This window comes from Mus musculus, chromosome 1, assembly GCF_000001635.26.
Source record: "Mus musculus strain C57BL/6J chromosome 1, GRCm38.p6 C57BL/6J".
Taxonomy (NCBI): domain Eukaryota; kingdom Metazoa; phylum Chordata; class Mammalia; order Rodentia; family Muridae; genus Mus; species Mus musculus.
Window position 1 is genome coordinate 143,977,443 of NC_000067.6, and position 19,175 is coordinate 143,996,617.

Below are 19,175 nucleotides of genomic sequence, written 5' to 3' on the forward strand. Positions count from 1 at the left end.
ATGATGAGATACCTCTGAGAGAACATAAAATCACTTGTCTGAGTTTCTGAGCATAGAAATTCAAAAGCAGTAATATTGTTTTTACTTTGGTTTATTATTAAACAATACAATGTTATACTCTTCCTTTGGTGGGAACTGACATGACTGAGTGGAGGTGGCATCAGCTGTCTAGGTAAATGTTGAGTTGGTTCGATAGCACAGACTCTGCTTCACTGGGGAAAGTATATTATCCTGTTGGAGAATGCAGAGACGTTTAATGACCTACTTGAAGGTCCAGCATTTATACGTGAAATTATCAGAATTTAAAATATAAGATTTCAAAACATATGACATGTTGCTTTTTACTTTTATTATTAATATGGATATAAATTCACAGATTGATTCATTTTAGGTGCTTCTTCATGCATTATCTATACCTCATATCATAAAAGTAATGTATTGTGTTATATGCTATTGATGATTATAGCTATTTCTTGCCATGTCCCTATCATATTCCAAATTCATTAATTATAAAAATAGATCTCTTTACCCAATCCTACCTGGTTCTTTCCATCCATCCACCTTCAATGACTCTTTTGTTTCCCTTTTTGAGTGAGATTCATGCATCCTCTTTTAGGCCCTCCTTATTGCTTAGTTTCTTTGGTTCTGTGGTTTGTAGCATGGTTATCTTGTGCCTTATGGGTAATGTCCACTTATAAATGAGTAGATATCATGTGTGTCTTTGTGGATCTGGATTACCCTACTCATAATGATATTTTCTTGTTCCATCAGTTTGCCTGAAAATTTCATGATGCCTTTGTTTTTAATAGAATAATAGTCTATTGTGTAGATGTACCACATTTAAAAATCCATTCTTGTTGAGGAGCATGTAGATTGTTTCTAGTTTCTGGCTGTTACTAATAAAGTTACTTATGAACATAGTTGAACAAGTGTCCCTGTGGTATAGTGGGGCATCTTTTGGGTATATATCCAGTAGTGGTATAGCAGGGATAGAACTATCCCCAATTTTCTGAGAGTCCACCTAATCAATTTCTAAAGTGGGTGCACCAGTGTGCACTCCCACCAGCAATGGAGGAGAGTTCTCCTTGCTCCACATCCTCACCAGCATGTGCTGTCACTTGAGTTTTGGATCTTAGCCATTCTGACCAGTGTAAGATAGAATTTCAGAGTTGTTCTGATTTACATTTCCCTGATGGATAAGGATGTTGACCATTTCTTTAAGTGCTTCTAGGTCATTTGAGATTCCTCTGCTGTGAATCCTATGTTTGGCTCTGTACCCCATTTAGAAAATTTGTTGATTTGGTTTGTTGGTGTCTAATTTCTTGAGTTCTTTATATATATTGGATATTAGTCCTATGTTGGATGTAGGGTTGGTGAGATTCTTTTCCCATTCTGTAGGTTGTCATCTTCTCCTATTGATGGTGTCCCTACCCTTGCAAAACTTTTCAGTTTATTGAGGCCCCACTTATTAATTGTAGATCTTAGTGCCTGAATAAGGATGGGAATCAGATGTGGAGTGGGGCAGAGATGGCTGGGATTGAGACTGGAAATTAATGGGGGGGGGTGCATCTCTGGGATGGACTGGAGACCTGGGATGAGGCAGTTCTGGAGAGTCTATTGCAGTGAGCTTAGTTGAGACGCCTACCAGCAGAGGGATATAGAGACCAAATTGGCCAGTCTTGTAGTCAGGCAGGACTTCCTGTGGAGGAAGGAGGATATCAACACACCCACAAAACTTTCAACCCAAAATTTGTCCTACCTATTAGATGCACGTGGATAAAGATGATACAGAGATAAAGGGAATGGTGAGCCAATGACTGGCCCAACTTGAGGCCGACCCCATAAGAGACAGCCAACCCTTGACACTATTAATGATACTCTGCTATGCATGCAGACAGGACAGGCTTCATCCTGAAGCTTATGGAAACAGATTCAGAGAACCACCACTGCCAAACATCCCAGAGTTCTGGGAGTCTTATGGAAGAGTGGTGGATAGAACTGAATGAGCCAGAGGGATCAAGGACACCACAAGAAGACCTATAGAGTCAACTAACCTGGGCCCATGAGAGCTCCCAGAAACAGAACCACTAACCAAAGATCATGCAGGGGCTATATATGTGCTCCTTACATAATTGTAGCAGATTGCAGCTTGGTCTTAGTTTGCATCTCCTAACAATTGGAGCAGAGACTGTCTCTGACTCTGTTGTCTGCCATTGGATCTCCTGTCCCTAACTAGACTACCTGGTTGGGCCTTAGTTGGAGAAGACACACTAGGATTGGTTGTCCCAGGGTGCAATTGTATCCAATGGGAGTTTCTCCTTCTTCTAAGGAGAAGGGGAGGGAATATTGGGTGTGTGTGAGTGTGTGTGTGTGTGTGTGTGTGTGTGTGTGTGTGTGAATTTGTAAGGGTGAGACTGGGAGGAGAGAAGGGAGGGGGCTACAATTGTAAGGTGAATAAGTACAATAATAAAGAAAAATAGATCACATTATTTCTATTTTACTGGAGTTTGAAGGGTATACCCAAGGTCATACATTGGTAGAGAGTTAAAGCTGACTGTGGACTCATTTCTCATTTAACTGGTTCCAAATTTGGTCCTCTTTATGGGGGATCTTTTACAGAATAAAATCCAGACTGAGTTTAAAACATTTGAAATAGTCATTATTTGTAAAAATTCACTCTGAATTCAGAATATGCATTTAAAAAAAAAAGATTAATTAATTTATGTATGTGAGTATACTGCTGTTGTCTTCAGTCACACCAGAAGAGGGCATCGACTCCTGGTTGTGAGCCACCATTTGGTTGCTGGGATTTGAACTCAGGACCTTAACTGTCAGTGCTTTTAACTACAGAGCCATCTCTCCAGCACCAGAATATGCATTTCTTACCTCACTTTATATCTGTTGGCCTTTTAATGGCAACTTCTCCTTGTCCTAACAGTTTGTTGTGTTGTGGAATAAATGTCATATCATTGTGGAATATGTGTTATCCATTGATTTCTGCAGGATTGTTTGAATATCTTATCAAGGATAGTGGGAAAGTTGGATGCTTTGAAGCTTACATGGTCTGTGTAATTAACAATTCTTTCATGTTTTAATTTTCGCTATTTCAAAATCTTTGCAATTCCAGTTCAAAGTTTGTCAACAGAATACTTGAACTTAGGGCAGCAGAAAACATGTTTATTTTTCCTCAAAAATATTGGAGTTTATTTTTTTTTGGAGTTCATTTTTAAATCTATAATCTCCCTAGTACTTAATAATGTAAATCAAAGTCCTTGGAAAGATTGAAAATAATAGGAGAATGAATTGCAAATATAGGAAAATGTCTTCAACAGAAATTCAGTGTTTGGTGTTTTGTAGTTCTACCAGTCTCTAGGTTGAATTATAGGGCTCAAAGGTTAAGAAATAAGTCCCAGGAAATCAGTGAACTCTATGGAAAACAAGTTGGGTTCTTGGGTTCTCAAAAGGAAAAAGAAACAAAACAAAAGCAAAACAAAAGCCCTCCCTCTGAAGGAAAGGAGCTCTTTCCACCCTGGTCACCTTCACTCACCTTTGGACAGTTTCCACCTCTGGCAAGGAGCTGGTCATTCCCCATGTGCCACCTGGCACTTTGCCTTTTGGTGATTTAAAGTGGGTTTTAAATAAACCACAGCTAAGAAATCAAGACAGACTTTCTCCATAATGACCTATTTCTTATGGTAGCAAGTTATTAATGTGGGAAGGCATCTCTACCCACACTTACTGAATTTATTTATTCTGGATTATTTAAAAACCAAATAGACAGGGCACATTCTCGTGATTTAGTTGTGACTGTATGTGCTTCATTTTAATTTTCTGGGGTGTTGGAGATATAGGGCTTTGTATATGCTAGGCAACTGGTCTATCACTAAACTACAGCCTCAGCCTTGATGTAGAAAACATCCTAAATTAATCCTGTATTTTAAACTTAAGTAGGAAAGTGACAGAACATACTATAAAATGTTGGTGAATATTTAAATATAATAGGAGTTTTCAAATAAATATGACATTTATTTGTCAACCTCAGCCATTATAGAGTTCATTTTCCTTGGCTTTTTGAGATTAGTTAATAAATCTCACCTGAAGGACAATTTGAGAACTAAGTCTCAGACCCATCCTGATACAGAAGCCACTAGAATTATACAGGAACAAACTACTAAGGCTATGACAAAGCAATAATGTAACTCTCAGCACATTTCCATTTAGACCTCCCATCTCACCTCCTTTATATGTACATAAGACCACAACTTGTACTATTGTCTATATGAAAGTGTTTGGTAAGTTCACAGGGTAATGGGAGATTTTCCTCTAGACTTCTTTCTTGCCCAGTCCAGCCTGTCTTATAAAACCTTGGCTCTTCCTGTACAGCCATGCCATTTTGCTTAGTCTGGCAATTCTGTCATTGTGCCCTAGTTGAACTAAACAGTTGGCATGTACCCTAAGCTTCTAATATTAGGTCCTTTTTGGGGCTCACTTGCTTAATTGTTCTAATACATGAAATCTAAAAGTCAGCCTCCCTTCTGAGATTGCACCTCCAATTGCACAAGGATTTTTGAAAAAAAAAAAATACTCTGACCTTCTATCAAGTGCATTGCCACTACCCTACTAAAATAAGCCACCTGGTCCCTTAACCCTTTAAGGTGTCCTGCTAAGAGATCACACCACACAGAGCTAGGGCAAGAGGTTTATTGGAGAGGTGGGGAGAACATAAGGCCTACTTAGGGCAGGGACATGAGAGAGGAATTGAGACAGACAGACAGGCAGGCAGGCAGACAGATAGACAGAGGGAAGGAACAAGACAGAGACAGAGAGTATGGTCTGGGGTTGGGGTTGGGGTAGGGGCTTAAAAGCACTGCACTGCACCTGGTGGCAGTGGGTGATGGCATAAACTGTCTGAGCCGTTGCCACTGAAAGGTGGGCTGGAGGAGTGCCAAATATGGCTCCTGGCCAGCAGGGCACTGAGTTCATATTCACAGCCTTTCACCAAATCATTTTGAAACCACACTACACAGCTTACCCTTTGGAAGACTTGGGGAAAGGGAGAATTTCCCTGTACACATTCACACAGATACTGAAATCTCCAGATCTCAGCCCATACCTTTAATTATTCTGCCTGATAGCTCTGTGAAGCAAGGAGTGCCCTAAACACTCTATGTAATCTCATGCGTCCCATGAAGGAGATTTCCATTTGAGGCATCATTACCCTGATCTGACAAGTGAAGAAAGCAAGATTTAGAGCAGTCAGGTAACACATCCAAGGCAATCAGGGCTTTATTTGTTTGTTTTTTAAAGATTTCAAGTTTTTAGAGAAGTTTTAGGTTTAGAACAAAATTGAGAGAAAGTACAGAGATTTCTCATATGCCCAGCTCCCCTGCTGACATTATCAATGCCCCTCCCATTGTCTATGTTCTTATAATGGTGTTAGCTTTTCCGGCAGTCAGTCTGCACTGACACCTCATTATCACCTAAGATCATTCCTGATGTTCAGCAATTGCTGGGTTGGCAGCGGGCCTCTCTAACTTAAAAGCTTGTACTTTAAGTGCAGAAGCAGAGCATAAAGAAAAGTAATACATCTAAGGAAAACGAAGGAGATGGGGGGGAGGGGGAGATGACAGGCAGAGGCAGATTCAGAGAGAAACACAAAGAGGCAGAGGAGAAACACAGAGAGACAAAGACACACACATACACACAGAACAGGAGAAAGAGTCAGAGAGGCACACAGAGAGAGGCATATGAGAGATGGAGAAGTGAAAGACAAAGAGAGCCACAGACAGATGACAGACAGAGACAGAGAGACAGACAGAGAGGCAGAGGAGAAACAGAGAGAGACAAAGACAAAGAGAGAAAGAAAGAGCGAGACAGAGACAGAGAGATGCAGAGGAGAGACAGAGAGTGAAAGACAGCAAGAGAGAAAGAGAGTGAGAGAGAGAGAGAGAGAGTGTGTGTGTGTGTGTGAGAGAGAGAGAGAGTGTGAGTGTGTGTGTGTGTGTGAGAGAGAGAGAGAGAGAGAGAGAGGACTGCTAGTGACTAAAGATGTTCCAAAAAACCTGGCACTTTGATTAAGATTGCGTTGATTCCTCAGTCAGATTAGACAGAACTATGTGGTGTCCTCTGACCAATGAGGGTGTGTTGAAGGTTCCTGCTGGTGTCCTGGCTGGCAGGGAACGGCTAAGAAGTGAAAAGGAAAACTCAGTACAGCCAGACTTGATCATTTCAGGCCAGATTCAAAATACTAGAGTGTCTGATCCCCTAGTTTAATTTTCTTACACATGGGGGAAAAGTCTCCATATGACATTTTTTATAATGAAGTTTCAGGGATGGCTACATCAAAATTCCCTTGCAAAATACACCACTATAGCAAAGTATCTGAGAACTTTTCTATAAGAATAAGTTCTATTGAGTGGCAAACAGTACTCAGAACTAGGAAGGATTTGTAAATAATCCATAAAGATGGAATCTATCGATGCAGGATGCAAAGTACATTGGACTTCCTCCCCAAGAAGGAGTTCTGTTCACTAAGAGACAAAGTCCACGATTAGGGACTAAACAATTTTCAGGATTTGGGGAAATTCAGGTGGAGACCCCGCTCCTAATACAGCAAAGGATCGCCAGGTTGTTTAACCCCATTCACACAGCATTCCAGGTGATGAGGCATTAGTCTTCTTTCAGTTGAAGAAGGCAGACCTTGCTCAACAGTTATGGTGTCTCCAATGCTTACTCTAGGCTGTGCCTCCTACACACGTGTGGATTTTTTTTATCCACTTACATCCCTTTTAATTTCCTCAGTAGTTCACAGTGTCTCGATCTCCAAAACACTGTCCGTCATGATCTTTGTTTTTTGTTTTAGTTTCTTATTGCAGGGTACTAAGAGAAATTAATAAAACTGATTTGTACATATTAGTGCTGTAGCCTGAACCCTTTTTACTGACTGGATCCTTTGTGCTATGCTCTTTTTAGGCATAGCCCTTGAGATTCTATAGATGATTCTATATCATGTTAACTTCAGGAGGAGATAGTTGGGTACCTTTTATTTAGATTTTCTCATTTGAGCAGCCACAGGTAGGCAAGAGTGGATTTCCTAGTCCTTCTCTTGATCCCAGGAGGAAGGAGATGTCCCTCTCTTCCTCCCTGCCTCCTCCTTGCTTTCCTGACTCCTTCCTTGCTTCCCTGCCTTCCTCTTTTTCTTCCATCCCTTCCTTTCTCCATCTCTTTCTTTCAATAGTGTCTGACTGTAGGCCAATCCCAGGCTTATCTGGAATTCTCTCTATAGGCCAGATTGGCCTTTACCTTGCTGTAATCCTTTGCTTCAGCCTACCAAGTACTAGGATTGCAGACAGGAGCCCCCAGATGGGTCATTTATTCAAACTTGCCACCCTACTGCTTCGTCACTTTGCATGCTAGATCTCAGGCATGCACCCACCATTCCCACCTCCATAATTCATCTTATAAAGCATTTGTTCATGTTTTGCTGTCTGTTATATTTGAATCTAAAGTATATTAAAGAATTAGGCCCCAGTGCAAACATTCAGAAATGGAGCTTTGGAGAAATGTGTAAATCCTAATGGTTTTACCTAGGTCAGTGGGTTAATCCACTCATGGATTTAAAATCTGAATAGCCTATTGGTGGGGGGTGAAGGAAATGTGGAAGATGGAGCCTAGTTGGAGGAAGTGGGTTACTGGGTGTGTGACCGGGGAAAGCAGCCTCTTGTCTGTGGCTTCCTCCTGTTACTTTCTTTTTCCTAACTCCTAGGAGACTGCTTTGCTCTACAATGCCCTTTACCATGCCTTCCTGACTCTTGTCTGTGGCTTCCTCCTGTTACTTTCTTTTTCCTAACTCCTAGGAGACTGCTTTGCTCTACAATGCCCTTTACCATGCCTTCCTGACTCATCCACAGACCCTGAAGCTCCTACCTTGACACCTTGACTCACCAGAGACCCTGAAGCAATGGAGCCAAGGGTGACGAATGAAATTCTCTGCAACTGAGCAAAACTAAATCATTCCTCTTTAAAATGGTGTCCTTCAGCTATTTGTCACCGTGAGGAAAAAGCCTCACACAGTGTCAGAACTTCCCGGTGTGTTATATGCATTTGAAAGTCAAAATGAAAACGCCGGAAAGACTTTATGTAAATTTGGCATTATTTCTTCCTTGATGTTTGATGCAACTTGCCAGAGGCCCAGTCAGATTTATGCATGGAGTTTATGCATGGAGGTGATTTTTTGCATATGAAATCAGTTTTTAACAGATGCAAGACTTGAGATTATCTATTTTTTTCTTGAGGGAACTTGGGTAGTTTGTGAATTTAAGAAATAGTCCATTGCATGTCTGTTGTCGAATCTTCGGACTCCTATCAGACTAATATCTGTAGATATGTGTGGCTAGATGCCACATATAGATTTTCGTAGTGTGTCACCTTTAACCCTCTACATAGTTAACTTACGGCACTTCCAGCTTGTTGATCTCTTAGCGAGCTTTTTGGACCCTTGATGCCACTTTTGCGCCTCATTGAGCCCTCCTCTGACCTTTGTTACTCCTTTTCTTTCGACCCATTTCAGCTTCAGCTGTCATTATTCCTCAGAATGGAATTTCGGGTTAGTGATAATAACCTTCTTAATAATTAAGGTGTGTTTTTCCCGTTGAACAAAAGTTTTCAGAAATTACACCTTCAACTGAACCTTCTGCAAAGCTGATGAACTGATAAGATGTCCATGTTTGTGGAGGGGTTGGAATGTTGCAGATCCAGAGCTTAATTACCATTCGTCTTGGACTATCATTTAGTCCCTTATTTGTCATTCCATTCCCACCTTTGTTTCTAAATCTAGATTCTTTTTGACTATCAGATGAAACCATTTGAAGCATACTAACAGAACACTAATGATTTCCACAAACAAAAGCGCAAAGAATATTGTCAGGGAGCCTAGGAGACCTACAAAAGAGATCTCTCAGCTCTGCTGTAACTCACCCTCTGAGGTTTCCATTGGTGTATGTGAGAAGTGCTTGATTGACCTAGGACTTTCTTTGCTCTCTTACGTCAGTAAGACGTAAAATGTCAGTGGACAGATAAGTGGGACATGAGCTTTGAGGTGACTTAAATCTGTGTTCCTCACCCTGGCCACTCATATTTGGCTGCAGGATAAACTATCTCCTATCCTCTTAGAGGTGAGAGTTGTACTTTGAAGGTCAACACTGCCGTTCCCACTCCTGACCGTTTCCTGATCCCGACTGTTGCTTTATTTCTCTTTCAGTTTTCTGTTGGCTTAAGTGAACATTAGGAAGATCCTGTGCCATCTCCTCCCTTATGCTTGATTATTCTCTTTTGGAAAAAGATAACTTTACTTTGACGCTTCTAACATGCATTTACAAAGCATCTAAAACGATGACCATTGATGTCATCAAACACGAACCCACCACTTTCTATATAGGGTGTGCAAGTTAGGGAGTTCCTAGTGTCTTGCTTCTGTCCCTGACGGCAACAGCAGCATTCCTTTCATTTCTCCATAAACTATAATCATGCTACCGTGGTTGCTGTGATCACTGTAAGGAAGCACTCATCTTTCAGACCAGGTAAGAATAAGAACAATACACGGCTTTACCATATTTTCATTGGTTCTTCTTCTGTGATCATTTCTGAGCCCCAAGCTTTGGGTTCATCTCATTCACTTTCTCTCTGAAAAGAGTATGTTAACATTTCATGCCCACTAGGACTCTTTAGAGGTAAATTCTCTCCATGCTTTACCTGTAGGATAAGGTTTTTATTTTGTTTTCAGGTAGGAAGAATGATTTTTACTGGATATAGACAGCTGTGTGAATGGTTTTCTAATTCTTTCAATGTATTAACTACTTCATTTTGCTTTCTATTTGTATGATTTCTAACCGGAGGTCCACTATGATTCTTACCATAGCTCCTAAGTGCTAAATGCACTCCTTTTAATCTGATTTGCTTTCAGAGTTTCCTCCAATGTATATCTGTTCAGCAAATGATGTGTTCTCTCTCTCTCTCTCTCTCTCTCTCTCTCTCTCTCTCTCTCTCTCTCTCTTTCTGTTTATCCCTCTTACTAGTCACTGAATTTAAAAGACAATTTTCTGCAATTAGTTTTGGAAAAACCATCCCTTCCTTCCTTCCTTCCTTCCTTCCTTCCTTCCTTCCTTCCTTCCTTCCTTCCTTCTTTCTTTCTTTCTTTCTTTCTTTCTTTCTTTCTTTCTCTCTTTTCATTTAGAAAAAGAAGCATTACAAAAGCGAAATGATATAGTTAGTATGGAGAATGAGCAAAATTTCCAGAGCACCTCATCTTTTCTCCAAGCAGTTGGTTTCTTTAAGCCATTTCTGCCTGCTTTGCTTTCCCTTTGATTTTAAGGATAGTCTTAGAGCATCCTGACATCTAATGTAAGTAGAATAGCCCAATCTGAACGCGTTGGTTCAGATCTTGAACTTGAGTCTTAGTATGGGCTGGGAGGATATTGCTTCCCCATCTGCTGTGACAAGGACTGGAGATCCTCAGGCCTGATTCTTGCATGATGGGAACTTGTTTTGTAGTATCACTGAAGGGTACTTAGCAAACTTATTTTTGGCTAGGCTGCCATGTTCCTAGTATAGCCAGCACCCCTGCAGGAAGTAGCAGCTGACCCTGTTCATGAGGAGGGTGAGACTCTGGCTTTTCCCTAAGAATCTTTTACTTGGATAGTTTCTTCTTGAAATTTGTGTTTTACATCTGGGTTATGAGTTATGGGGATCCTTTCTTATAATACTTGTTCTGTAACCATTGTCTTTACTGTTTCAAAAGCTTGAACCCAGACTGTTTCCATTACCTGGTGAGCATCCTGCCTTCCAGCTTCAGACTGTTGACCTTCCTCTATGGATTCATTTGAACAGTTTTGTGCTGGCTAGTTTTATGTCAACTTGACCCAAGCTAGAGTCATTTGGGAAGAGAGACCCTCAACTGAGAAGGTATCCCCACTAGGTTGGTCTGTGGGAAAGCGTTTGGGCCTTTCCTTTCCTTTCCTTTCCTTTCCTTTCCTTTCCTTTCCTTTCCTTTCCTTTCCTTTCCTTTCCTTTCCTTTCCTTTCCTTTCCTTTCCTTTCCCTTTTCTTTTTGGTTTTTCAAGACAGGGTTTCTCTGTGTAACCCTGGCTATCCTGGAACTCACTTTGTAGACCAGGCTGGCCTCAAACTCAGAAATCCACCTGCCTCTGCCTCCCAAGTGCTGGGATTAAAGCCGTGCGCCACCACACCAGGCTGGCATTTTCTTGATTAATGATCAAAGTGAGAGGTCTCAGCTCACTGTGGGTGGTGTACCCCTGGGCTGGAGGTCCTGAGTGATATAAGCAGCCTGAGCAAGCCATGAGGAGCAAGCCATTAAATAAAGTTCCTCCATGGCGTCTCTAGCAGTTCTTGACTCCAATGCCCTGCCCTGATTACCCTGGATGATGGACTATAAGTTAAAAGAGGAAGTAAACCCTTTCCCAGTGACCTGGTCTAAATCTCTCCCACATGTTTAAAAATAGCAGGCATCTGATTAGTCGTTTCTTCTACGTGATTGCTTAACTCACTTTTCTGTTTTACTCCGAAGTCTAGACTCAACAGTTCAAGTGCAAGGTCGTGTCTCCAAGCCCTCAGATCTGGCATTTGTTAGCATAGAAAAACACATCTTGCTTCTTTCATACTCCTTCTTGAGCATCTTCCCGGCCAATTCTATCTCTTCCAGCTTGCTGGTTTGTATCTGCATCTCTTTTACAACATCCAATTGTAACTATTTTTCCTCCTTTAACTACTTTCTTGTTCACTAGGGGCTGCTGTTCTGAGTGCTGCCTTGCTTCTGGGGAAAATAGAAGGTAAGGAAAGACTTTAAAGAGAAATGTTGTCTAGATAACTAAACAGTTATAGGAAATACAACAATCATAATAAGAACAAAACAAATCCATTTCACACTTTAGGTAAAAATTAATACAAACAGCTCATCTTATTAAATGTAAGGAACTAATTTTTAGGTAAAACTTTAATATCAACATTTGAGAAAATTCTTGGGACCTAGGGCTGGACAAGGTGTTTATTGGCTTAACATCAAAAGCAAAATTCATAAGATGAAATCTAGGTAATTTTTAGAGTTCATAAAAACTGAAAATGTTTGTTTAGATGAGGAAACTATAGATGACAGAACTATGTTGCAAAGCATACATCTGATGGAAGATTAACAGATCTCTCTCTCTCTCTCTCTCTCTCTCTCTCTCTCTCTCTCTCTTTCGGCAACTGAGGACCGAACCCAGGATCTTGTGCTTGCTAGGCAAGCATTCTAACACTGAGATAAATCCCCAACCCTGAACAAATACTTCTCTATGATCACCAAATTCTTCATTGAGGGAGAAAAACTAGATCAGTCATGCTCTATTAGCATAGCTCCTCTTCTCTGGAAAATTTGGGGTTTGGTCCGCCACTCCCCCCCCCGCGCCCCCCCCCCCCCCCACACACACAATGAACTGAAACATGCAGCTGTCAAACCTAACAACAGCCATGCTTGACTGGATAAAAACAATAGTCCATTCAGTCACGATCAAATTTAGACGCATCCTGGAATCCCACATACAGAGTCATGAACTAACTGCTCAGTGACATTAAGATAAACACATCAGTCCAAAGAGCTGCTTAGCAATTAGTATTGTTTGATACTGTGGGATATTCACAAGCTTTTTTTTTTTCTTTTTCTTTTTTAAACTAAACCATGACTTCCTTCACATGAGTCATGATCAAAATTATTTCTAAAGTGATTACATGGTTAAATTATATTGCCCTTAAAATCTTGATGCCTTTAGTTGTACTTTTAAACAAACTTTACAGAATTTGTGTGTCTCTGGAACCTGACACAAATTGAAAACATTTGAAAGAAGTAGTACTTGCAGCCCTGACATTTATGTTCCAATGATTAATGTCGACTTCTATGAGAGCTATCCTCCAGGAGGCCCTGTGCCAAATGACGATCAATATCTCAAGCTTCCTCATCAACAGGAAAAATAATACCACTCCGTTTCCGAACCAAAGCTTGTTATCTTGCCGTTGCCAGACTACACTAAGCTCCTGGAAATGTAGTGTTTTCAACAGTGCTCAATGGTACTGTCTCAAAATGCTGTCACTGTTGATTACCTGAGATTACATTCTGAAGCTTAAGACTGAGAGAGTAATTTGAAATAGGTTGGAAATAGGCCTAAAAGATTGGAAGCTCCAAGTGCATTAAACACCAAGAAAAAAGTTAAAACGAAACAAAACAACAACAGCTACCACTCTGGGCTTGCCCTCACTCCAAAAACAGTCACCAGACAATAGCTTCTACTTACTCCTATTTGGAATGTTTCATTTTTTATTATTTTGAATATGATGTGATGTCTGTACATGCCTAAGATATACTCAAGCTAAATAAGCACACTTGTTTTATTTAGCCTTGCTCCCCAGGACGTTTGAATAGGGCTTAGTGCACTTTTTAAATCAATAACAGATGACTTTTGGGATGTGAGAAAATCAAACATTAAGACCTTATTCAAGCCCCACATGCTTTAATGCTCTCTAATTTTGTAAGGAAGGCATATAGAAGGAGAAATTATTTGGACTCATGAATTTATCTTTTTTTTTGCAAGTGAGTTTGGCATATTTAACTGAAATCATTTGCTATTACATACATATTTAGTGGAGAATTTGTGAGTTAATCAGTCACGAAGTCAAAACCCATGAATTAGTTGGACTAAATCTTTCGTATCTGGATATTTCTAGTTACTCTTAAAATTAAGCACAAAAAGTCATACTGGTCATTGTTGACCATTTCATTGGAATCTAAAACAGACCTTCACTTGGGAAAATTTCACAAAGCTGAAACTTCATGTGCACCTTGAAGAACAGGTAACATTTAGGAGAAGAGAAAGCAGCTGCATGCAAGGTGCAATGTTTCATCTAGTTATTATGGAATACTGACAAGAAAACCCAGTATCGAATGCTTCTAGTCAGTATCAGGATATAAGGTTAAATGGGCAGAAAAATCAACCCAAAATCTAGGAATGTTTTAGCCATTGGCCCATCAATTTACCATGTCAGAGAGTTCTTAAATGTTTCTAAGCATAGAAATCACTTGAGAATACCAATATTAGAAGAATATTCTAAGGAACTGATTGGAAGTATGGTATAGGATCTGGGGCTTGCTGAGCATTGGGTAAGAGTGGCAATGTGGAATAAGCATGTGGCTCTGATTTGTGTTATGGTTTGGACATGCAGTGTTCCTTCAAAGACTCATTGGTTGAAGGTTTGGCTTCTACATAGCAGATTCTATCCTGAGTGATGACCAATCATGAGAAGTACTAACAAATTAATGAATTGACCCATCAATGGAATATACATATACATACATACATACATACATACATACATACATACATATTTCCATGCACATATACCAGCTATTTTATGTATTATAAAGGAATGGGTAAGGGTAAAAATGAAAAAAAAAATAGAGAAAACCAGACACAGTAGTTAGGATATGATGGAATCAAATTGTAGTTTTCACATTCTTGATCTATAAAATCATTCTGGGGTAAAGTAGCAGGGTATGTTTTAAGTAGACATCTAATGCTTGCTGTGGAACATATCCATTGTGTCTTTATTCCCTATTTCCTTTCAGTGTGCCTGCTTCATTGATTGGTTACCTTCAAATATGAATCTGATCTACCTAACTGAGAAATCCAATCATTCACACTAAGCTTTTATTACTTCATTAACTTGTGTATTCCCCTTAGTCTTAAATTACTTGCTATAATTGTGCTGCTCTGCCACCTTCAAACTAATTTGATTTTTGTTCTTAGTCTTGACTCCTTCCTTGTTAGTTAATTAATTTTTGGCCATGGTAGGTGCCAGTCTCCTTAACTGCACCTTCATAAAAGAGGTGCCAGGTCTATGCATAAGGAGCACACAGTAAGACCAGAAGCTGTAGAAGGAAATGGCAGCACTGAATGAGGCAGATGAGATGCCTGGATTCATAATTTGATCACATTTTGGGAGGTTTAATCTTGTCTCATCTGCTACCTGACTTGCTATGGTATAAGAAGCTTTCTTTCACCGTGCCCTTCTGTCATGATATTATAACTTGCTATGGAAAATAAAAACAATGCAATTATCTGATCAGACACTGTACCTCTGAAAACCTGAGGAAAATACATCTTTCTTTCTTTAAGTTGTTGTCTTAGTTCGGGTTTCTATTGCTTCATTGAAACACCATGACCAGAAAAGCAAGTTGTGAGAAAGGGTTTATTTGGCTTGCACTTCCACATTTTGATCCAGCATTGAGGGAAGTCAGAACAGGAACTCAAAACAATCTAAAATCATCTTCCTATACCTACTAATATTTTCTTAAATCTTAAACCACTTAAGTTTTTATTGTGAGACTAATATTATCTAGTCTTCAACTCCATTGGTGACTTGAGAAGTAATAAATATTATTTGAGAATGTAGGAAATGTAGGTAAGCAGCTTCCAAAACTAAAGAGATGACAGAGAACCGTATCTGTACGGTTCCCCAAAATTCCTCTATAACATTGGAGCATCTGTTTTCAGCCTCTGGCCCATTATATCTGACAGATTTTTCTGTGAAGCAAGAATTATGAAGGACTTGCCTACTTTGTTCTTGCAAAGCTCAGCAATTGACTTCTCTGCATTCTGCTTGTCAATTTTGGACAGCATTCTGTCTGTAAAAGAAGCAAGAACAGTTTCTTGCCCAGTGGATGTTTGCCACATTTGAAAGAAACTACGTAAGGATGTTCTTTGATGCTTATCATATTCTTTGAAGTAGAAAAGGGTGCTGCTAGGAGCTAACACATCTCATAGTGAAAAATAGTCATGGTTAGAGTAATAAAACATCTTAAAATGCCATTTTTCTGTAGGTCTCAGGTTCTTGAAGACCATGCATTTATCTAGTACATCCAAATTGGCAAATGTTGATTGTTACTAGCTATTTACTATCTGTTCAAGTTAGAGAAAGCATATTTCTGTAATTAACTTAACTAGTATCTGACATGACCATAAGTTTGACTGACTAACTATTGACTTGTATTACTTAATATCCTAAACAATTGTAATAGCAGCTTCTAAAAGAACTGAAACTTAATATTGAATTAAAAAAATCACCTAGGTACCTCAAGCAGTATGTTGCAGCAAAACATAACCTCAATTTTGCATCAATATACAAAGATCTATACCAATATAAAATTTTTTGGCTAGTAATAGCTCTAATACTTTAATAGGAGATCACTCTGTATTTGACTATAATCGACTATTCCTATTATTCTTATTCTATATTCACCCTTTCTCTTTCTATCCCTTCTCTTCCCTCCCCCCTCAAAGTAAGATAAGAGAAATAGAAGAATAAAAGGGAGAAAGAGAGAGCCCCATGAATCTAACCTCTTATATTTTCTTTTCTCCCTGATCCAAGACCATAAACAACCTCCAAACAACCCCCCTTTAATGACGACAACCATCCACCATCCTAAGGATGACCAAAAACCATCTACCCCAACTCTTGGGAATATTGGAGCTGCTCTCTTAAAATTGCTTCCTGCTAATTTGTGGTGTCATTTTCCCTTTGCACCCAAATGGGATAATGGTCAGTCTTAAGAAAACTAACTGTAGCATTTGTTGTCCAGAATCTGCATGCAGTGAAAATGCAGGCTTAAATGAAGTCCTGACTGGAACAATCAGAAAGATTGCAACAAATGGGGTTGGCAGCTTTCTTTGAAGCTGTCCTGGAAGCAGATTTTGATGAAAAAGCTATTAAGGCAGTCTGAGATTGGATCAGGCAGGATACTGGAATAAATATATCTCAGTGTTTCAGCATCCTTTTCAGCATCCTCAACGTGTTTCTTGTCAGGCTTGCTTTTCTGGTTGTTTCCTCTGTGAACAAACACACTTTCAAAGGGATTGTACAGTTTTTGCATTAACATAAATGTGGAATGTGCAGTGTGCAGAAATCAGTTACAGATGATTCTTTGCTCTTTGTTAGAGCAGGTGAAAGAATCTTTCTTTATAGGTTGGCTTGGATTGTATGACCAGACTGTAACACATATTTTTATCTATGCCATATGAAGGAAGGCCTGCTAAGTCTTGAGGATTCTGTAGCTAATAAGATTTATTCACTATGTATAGCTGAAGTTCTAGCTGGTGACATTCTCATGTCTCTGCCAGTCTCAGAGCCCCCATGTAGGAGGAGCAGTATACAAATTGCTTGTTATTGGTTTTCATGATTTTTTTTCTTGTCTGTACTCAAGATCTTCACGGGTCTCCCTCTGCCATATCTGACTTATATCAAGAAATAATAATCTGACTTGAAAGAAATCCAGAGCTTTTCTCTTCCTGTTGAAACAAGAGCATATTCTCTTCCCCAATATAACGTCTTTCTTGTTTTCCATTTTGAGGATATCACATTTATGCCATTATCACATTTTAGTCCTTCCTAAAATCCAGTGTATTTTCACAGTTATCTGTTTCATTGACATTTAAAAATTTTAAAATCAATAACGCATTATTTAATCTCTCCTTGGAGAATTCCACATCATCCTTCTGCTCTATGGGCATTTTCTTTAATTTTTTGTTAGGCGTCTCCATAATTGCTTGACCTTCAGGATTGTAAGCTATGTCTGTAACAGATTTTATGGCATGATGTTTAAAATTATTTTATTTTATTGGATATTTATGCATGAGCATCATCAGTTTTTATTTGCAAAGGCATCTCTAAGATACCTATTATCCCTAATAACTCTGCAATCTCAGAATCATCATTTTCAGAATTCAGGGCAAAAGCCCATTGGAATTCTGAACATGCAGCAGTAGTATGGTGTATCAACATATGTACATATCTTAATTCTCCAAACTCTATAAAATGAAACAAAATCTATTGTATGACATAGGTAGCACCAATACGTCAAATCTGAATTCTTACATCAATATATTACATTTCTATAGTTACCATTCGAATTCCTCAAGCCTTTGGAGATCTTTTTCACCTGCAACTATCTCTATCTTTTATTAGAGGTTCCAGATAGGATTCTTTTGGAGGTTCTTTATTCTGATAGAAAGCATATTCTAACCTCTCTTCTATGGCCTTTAACCCAGCATGCAACTTCTCAGTCTCTTCTTTCTCTAAGTCTGTCTTATTCTGATCTCTCCTAAAGAGGATATACAAAATTGTAATTATTATTGAAAAAATAATTATTTCTATGTTGATAAGTATAGCAAAATTATATGGCATCCAGATGCCCTGTGCCACTGTGTTTCTCTATTTTTAACAGAGAAAGCACTCTATATTTTCAATTTCTAACTCTCTTCTTCCTTCTGAAACATTTTTCTTATTTTCAAAGGAACTATTTCTTCCTATGAATTTTATACTCAGTTTCCTTTCTTTTTTTACTCCTTTAAAACTTAATAACTTAGCAGTTTAAGGAAAAGGTTTCTTTTGCCTTCTGTGCATCTGCACGCTCCTCTGACCAGCATGTGTCTATGATGACTAACTCTGCCCCCTTGGTTCTGTTCAGAAGGATTCCCTTGTTGGTACTATAAATCCAACCAAATTCCTAGTGAAGGTCATGGGTCTTAGAAAAGAGCTTGCTACCACCACTTTACTAAACCAGCATATAATTCCTTACTATATGTACACAGATAGTGGATATAAGGATAACTAATACCTTTTCTGTAAAAGCATCTCTTCTCTTCCCAGCAAAGAGAAACCATCACAGAAAACTGCAATGGACACAGTACATTGGATACAGAGATCAATAGATCATGAGGAGCATAATAGCCCCAGGAGATTCAGCTCCTGAATCTGTGACTCAGGGAACATATCAGAAGGGAGGTCAGAAAAATTGTCGAGCCAGGGTACCTGGAAGTCTTAGTTAAACAGTCTCCCCTAGAAATGGATGCATGAGCCATATGAGACAATAGATACATCAAACTACAGGAAAGAGAATAAATGTCATAGATCCCATTCCTTGGCAAAGAACTAAAGAAAACTAATGACTGCTGGGAGAGTCCTCTTATGACTTATCTCATACAAACTGGTAAGCCCTGAAGCCATATACACATAAATAACAAAAACAGATTCAGAAGGGTGAATTTATATGTTTGTGCACATGCATAAATATACATACAG

At 39.2% G+C, this 19,175-nt stretch overlaps 1 long non-coding RNA gene across 1 annotated transcript in view; it reads left to right on the forward strand.

The window, feature by feature from the left end:
* Gm41964 overlaps positions 1 to 19,175 on the forward strand; it is a 60,063-nt gene that overhangs the window by 38,834 nt on the left and 2,054 nt on the right. Inside the window, exon 3 of the long non-coding RNA XR_878589.2 lies at positions 11,798 to 11,842. This is a non-coding gene — a long non-coding RNA (predicted gene, 41964). The remainder of the gene's footprint in view (positions 1 to 11,797; positions 11,843 to 19,175) is intronic.